Source organism: Hypomesus transpacificus, chromosome 13, assembly GCF_021917145.1.
Source record: "Hypomesus transpacificus isolate Combined female chromosome 13, fHypTra1, whole genome shotgun sequence".
NCBI classification, from domain to species: Eukaryota; Metazoa; Chordata; class Actinopteri; order Osmeriformes; family Osmeridae; genus Hypomesus; species Hypomesus transpacificus.
The window spans coordinates 8,184,117-8,190,515 of NC_061072.1; positions in this window are offsets into that span (position 1 = coordinate 8,184,117).

The following is a 6,399-nucleotide window of genomic DNA, read 5'->3' on the forward strand; positions in this document are numbered from 1 at the left end:
TTAAACATTTTAACAGAATATCTATAATGTAGGCCTATATCTTAGACAAAAAACCTTTCTGTAAAAGGTAGCCTAGTCAGTGGAGCTGGGGCATTTTGCTGGACATTGTATGAAATATGTTGGGATGGTTTGTAAATCAAATCCATATCCATTTTTATCTAAAGTAATAATGATCATTACATGTGCAGTAGTCTACATTCAGTCAGTTACATGCGACCACAGTTTCCCTATCGCACGTATAAATATATCTAAAGTGTTAGCTTTAGGCCTACGCTACTCATAAAGGAGAAAACAAATGGTACAAATTTGACCCGATTGCATTACGTCGTTTGATGGCTTGAATGCAGCCGAATAGCTGAATGAGAGTACCCAATGCAGGGCCGTAATCATGATATATATTGGGGGACACACAATATTCAAATCTGGTCAAAATGTCCCCCCCCCCCCCCCCATATATTGATATAAAATTATAAATAAAATATAAATGTGCTACGCTACGACAGGCAACCACGCACGTTGTTCGAAATTATCATACACAATTTTATAATATGCATAACTAAACATAAAAGGTTTTCAGGGGGGGGGGGTTGCCTCAGACTCCCCAGCAGATTTCGTCACCCCCAAAGTTGACTCAGTGGCTACGGCCTTGACCCAATGTGACTGCAGAAATAAGGAACCTGTTGCAGTAAAAAGAGTGAAAGGGAACTACATGTAGATTTATGAGCTGAACTCATGCATGGTTTGTCTGTAAAAAATTATATATATATATATATATATATATATATATATTAATTAGGTCAATTTTGAGAGAAACGGAACGACTGACTCTTATGAAAATAGACACTCCTCACCAAGTCCCTGAAGGTTTATAAACTGGTCAAAGTAACTTGATTTTATACAGTCCTAAAGATGAGGAGCAAAATTAGAAGAAACACCAATAGTGCCCTCTGTAAGAATAGGAACAGTTAAGTCCCGTCCCCCCCCTCGTCCCCCCTTTTTTGGGGGGTGCCAGAAATAAAAAGTGACAATCTGCCTCATATTCATTCACATTTTCATATGGCAAATTCAGTTAAAATTCAGTATTAAACAATTGTAGACAAATGCACTAAATATCCACAAGATGGCCCTATCTGCACAGTTATGTAATTAAATTGTTGAACCTGAAAGCAGGGTTCAAATCACCGGGGGATTTAAGGGGGGCCTGACCCCTCTAATTAAGACTTGGACCCCCCAAAAACAGGTAAAAACAACAGGTCGGGGGGGGTCGATACATTTATAAATTAGTAACCTGTAATATTGATAGTATCTTGTTCTGGTACAGCATTGTTTGGGATATATATATATATATATATATATATATATATATATATATATATATATATATATATATATATATATATATATATATATATAGTATTAACCCCTATTTATTAAAGGTAGACTATCCTGGCTGCACTATATCTGACGTAAATGTAAAGAAAAAAAAACTTGGCTGGACAGCCTCGAAACTGGATTGCGCCGATTCATTAACAGACAGTCCACTCTCGTGCCAGGTCCCCACCGGAGCTGCACTAGTTCAGCGTTGTTTGTCTGTCTTGAATGCAAAACACTGCCATTCAATTTGTATGCCAAGGTATGAACGCCTTAACCCCCCATTAAATGACAAGTTTCGGCCCCTTTCGCGGAAGTCTGGGCTCGCGCCATCTAATTAGTCTGTGTTCGGCACCGGAGTGTGAGACGGGCAGACAGCGGCCGGTGCACCAACGTTAGGAGAAAACACAGGCGAAGGGAGACGAATTAACAGAAGCTGAAGCTGGAAAATGCAGAGCTAGTTGACAGTGACCTCACTGTCAGGCCAAAAGGAAATGAAATTGTCAACCATTGAAAATGACCATGAAATCTTTTTCCAGGGCCGAATTGCGAACTTGTGAGAAACTGATTATTTCCTGTAACCTATCGACTGTGGCATTTGTTAGACCCGTCAAACCGTTCACAGCAATGTGTTTATTAATTAGCAAGAGTAAGGGCGAAAAACATCCATTAACATTCCGATTGACCTTCTTCAATGTCAAAATCTGATATAGGCCTATTAATGTGGTACACTTGTGCATTACAAGCCAACCGCAACAACAAAAAAACCTGTCAATTACATTTCACTCACTGTGCATGTAAGTCCTTGAGCATTTTAAATTGAATTTCTTTCAAAACACTTTTCACTGCTCAAAACATCCTAGCGGAGATGTTGACAAACCTGCAAGGTATTCTCTGACAGCCATACCCCCCTTCCCTCCCTCCCCCTCCCTCCCTTTCTCCCTCTGTGCTCCATCTTTCCCTCCCTCTCTCCCTTCAATCTTCCAGATCTGTTTTTCCTTTAGGCTATACCCACAGGCTTTTACAAGCCTCAACTGGCAAACTACTAAGATAAAACGAGAAGCGAAACATGACAGAAAGCCCTGCGTCATCAGACCTATTTAAAAGTGCGTCGCGGTATAACGACATTGGCCCATCCATCTTGGCACAAATAGGATGTTGATGTTTCTGTGAGGCGGATGAATGTCACGTCGCTCACTCTGTCACAGCGTTGGCACGCCTGTGCTTGGATCTGAATAGTGTTGACTCATTCTGGCGACAGGAAGATGCCGAGCGTGAAGCCTGAATCATCTCGTCGATTTTACCACCAGCACCAGCCTGGTCTGAGGGAAAGCATATGCACTTGCCCGGAGTATTTTGCCAACCGCAAGTACAAGACGGTTCAAACAGCAGGCACAATCCCAGAACCTCACACATCCTGCAATAGACTCCCTGCGGAGAGCCACTTGAATTGCGGCACGAAAAAAAGAAAAGCATCGATAGTGACCTAGTGGACTCCATGTTGCTGAAATAAGACAACCTACCCATCTGTCGTGGTCATGAAATTGCAGTGCTGGAAAGCGAGAAAAAAAGATTAAAACATCGGCTTTGATAGGCCCTTGGTTCCTATATGAGGGTAAACATCCTATCCCGGATATAACACCAGTTTTTCTTGTATGACTTTGCATGCCGAGGGCCCTGATGACATCCCAAGGGTTTTCCAACCTCATTTTCTGTCTCATTAGTCTGCGCCGGGTGAACGTGGCATTCTGGGTCCAGAACCGCATTCATGGAGGAGAATGTGGGGTAGAGCGGAGGAGGTGGGGTAGAGCGGAGGAGGTGGGGGTAAGGGTGGAGTTTGACGTGGACCAGGGCCATCGGTGGGTTTGAACCGTCGTTTTCCAGGACCCCAAAATAACAACAAGATATGTGTTAGGAAATGATGCAGTTCATGCGTGTGGTGTACGTGTATTTTGTGCAGTCTGTGTGAGTTAGTGTGTGTCTGTGTGTGAGTGTGTGTGTGTGTGTGTGTAGGGTTTACCTGGGGGAAAGAGAGTATACCTCACTGGTATTTGACATTGATAAATGATGAGAAACAGACTATGCTGCCTCTTTGAGACACACGCACAAATTAAACGTGCGCGCACACACACGCACACACACACACACGCACACGCACACACACACACAATGTACTGCCCCATCCTACTCTACTCCACGACAGCTGCCCAGACCACCCAATCAGCATTCACCATGCATCATCACCTCACTTCATCCAATCACGTAGGCTTAACCATGTACAGTGTGTATGGAGGGAGGAGACTCACGCTATTAGAGAATCCCTTTGTGTTCCCTCAGTATTCCCAAGGTCATCTAGAGGGATTCTACACTGCCAGCTCGTCAATACTTCAATTACCCTCCCCCAAAATTAACATTTGGGTCAGCCAACTGACACACACTCATGCATGTATAAACAACAGTTTGTGTTTATGCATGTATATATTATAGTCAGCTTCCAGGTTAATGATGATGAGAGCATCAGTGTGGAGCCGGTCAGATGCTGTCTGGATAATTGATGGATGGGTTCTTCTGCTGACTCCCTCCTTAAGGAAATGAAACCCATCCTCCTATCAACAGTATGAAACCTCAGGGTCATGTTATACCTGTTCAGCTGACGTCCTGTGGGGAATTTCCACACATAATCTAGGAGTGATAATCTGAAAGGGTTTAAAGTAGCGTGGAGGGAATGGGGGACGACATACCGTATTTGACATAGAATTCAATCCACTTTATTAATCCCAAATGAAATTCAAGTGTTCATGAAAAAACTGGGGTGCAGGATCAAAGATGAAGGTTCCTATGGTAACTACTGACCTTGGCGCACCGGACCTACATATGTTGGCGAATGTATGTAATGGCGGAATGCTAACCATCTGTTGTCAGCACTCTTTCCCTTATTTTGAAAACCCATCAGATCTTCAAGACCAGACAGGCAGAACAGGGCTGTTGTCCTTGGTTTGTGGGACCAACAACCTTCCAGACAAGCAGTGCCAACACTGACAGCTATTTTCTAAGATAAACAATGTAGACAGTAAAAACTTAATCTGAGACGTCTTATCTACTCCGAAAACGGACTTTATTGTAGAAAACATTTGGCTTGAAGTGCATTCTGAGTTTTCGATGGGATGCAGAAGTTCATGGGTCTTGATTTATGTTTCATCATCAATAGACAGAATCTGTATTGTATATCTGTCAGACTGATGGAAGACCTTTCCTATTTGGTGGCTATGGACGTATTTCACAAGAATGAGGCACTACATTTAGAATCAGTAGACTCTGTCTGACGGGAAATGAAGTGTCCTGTCTTCCACGAATAGTTGTTCCTGGATAATAGCAAGTTTGTTCTACTTCAGTTAGTCCTGATCCTAAACCCCTACGGTGATTTGTGATCTGGCAATGTGAGACACAGCGAATGGAATCGCAACTCTCACCATGGGCCAATAAGGAGTGTTCAGACTTGACGGAAGGTCAAAGGTTAAAGAGCTTGTAACCCCTAACCCCCCTCCTCATGCTCTCTCGTCTCATTTTCCCCTTCTCTCCTTCGCAGGGAGCCTGTCACCGCATCCTCTCCAGGGTGCTCTGCCTGCGACAAATAACCACTCTCCATTCCCTCCTCCATTCTCTTCTCCACGCTTTTCTTCCCTCCTAGTTTCATTGATTCTGCTAAGACAGGGCAGGGGACAGTGGTTCCCCATGGGGCTCTCTGGGTAATAAATCTAATTCCTGTCTGCATGTGTGGAGGCTCATGGGAAACCGATGGCCCAGTTTTTGCCTGGACCAATATATCCACAAGAATTGCAGAAAAGTGGGCCAGAAAGAGGGTTTAAAGATACACCTGTACGTCTGTCTGCTAAAGCAGCCCGACGATGGTGTGACGTTGTGTAGTTTTACAGGAACAGGGAGGTTAGTTTTGCCAACATGCTGTCTTTGTCATTTGGAAGGCAGACCAAGGTCTTGTGTTCTTGGTAGAAAGTATTTTCTGGAGACTGTTGAAGGCATGAAGGTGTTAAGGAATGTTGAAGGTACACAATGTTATTTTACATCTTCTGTCTTGTGCTCCCATTAAGAACAACTTCAAGAACCACAGCGGTGTCAAAACTAGCTCCATGACCAAAATATGTTGACCAACACCCGTGGGGTCCTTTGAATAGACCCACTTCTACCAGAATGGAATCACATTTTTGTTCAATGCTTTCCAAGTTTATTTCAAGTGTACCCTGTCTCCTCAACGGCAGTGGAGCATCGTCTCCCCTGACAACCTGACTGCTCTCCAGATTCACATTGCTCCTGTCCGACTCCGAGAATGCCAACGAGGCAGCCAAAATGTCAAATCTGAGAGAGAGGCTTTAGTAAATGTGATCTAATACCCAGCCTCGGATGTTTGACAATGTGTTGGGTCTTAAGCGTCACAGAGCTTCGGCCCATGAAGGTGTTCCAGATGGCTTGGCTTATTTTTTGTTGTTGGTGTTTGTTAAATGAAAACGTCAGTTTAGAGACTGTCTCCCCTCCCACAGTCCTCTCCCAGAACATCCTAGAGCTTCGCCGATTCCCCTAGGACCATTTGCATAAGTCATCAGGAAGTGGGAATGAGTAACCGCAACACATCTCTAGTGACGGGGAAAGATGTGAAAATGTCATTTACAGGACCTCAGTATGGCTCTCTTTTCTGCTGTGGAATAAGGGAATAGGACTGGCCTGCTATGACTGGAGATACTATCTCAGATCTCTGCTGGATAAGATTAAGGACAACTTGCTAATACCCCCGGACACAGGTGTCACATGTTATGTTCTCCCAGCATAAGCTATCTGCTTGCCAACATGGACGCTGGTTTATTCTCGACATCAGTGCAATCCAATGGAGTGAAACCACTCCCTCAACTCTACCCACAGTAGTGGTGTCATATTTACATTTATTTATTTATTCATTTAGAAGCCGCTTTTATCCAAAGCGACTTCCAACAGAGAGCTTTACAAAAGTAAACAACGAGA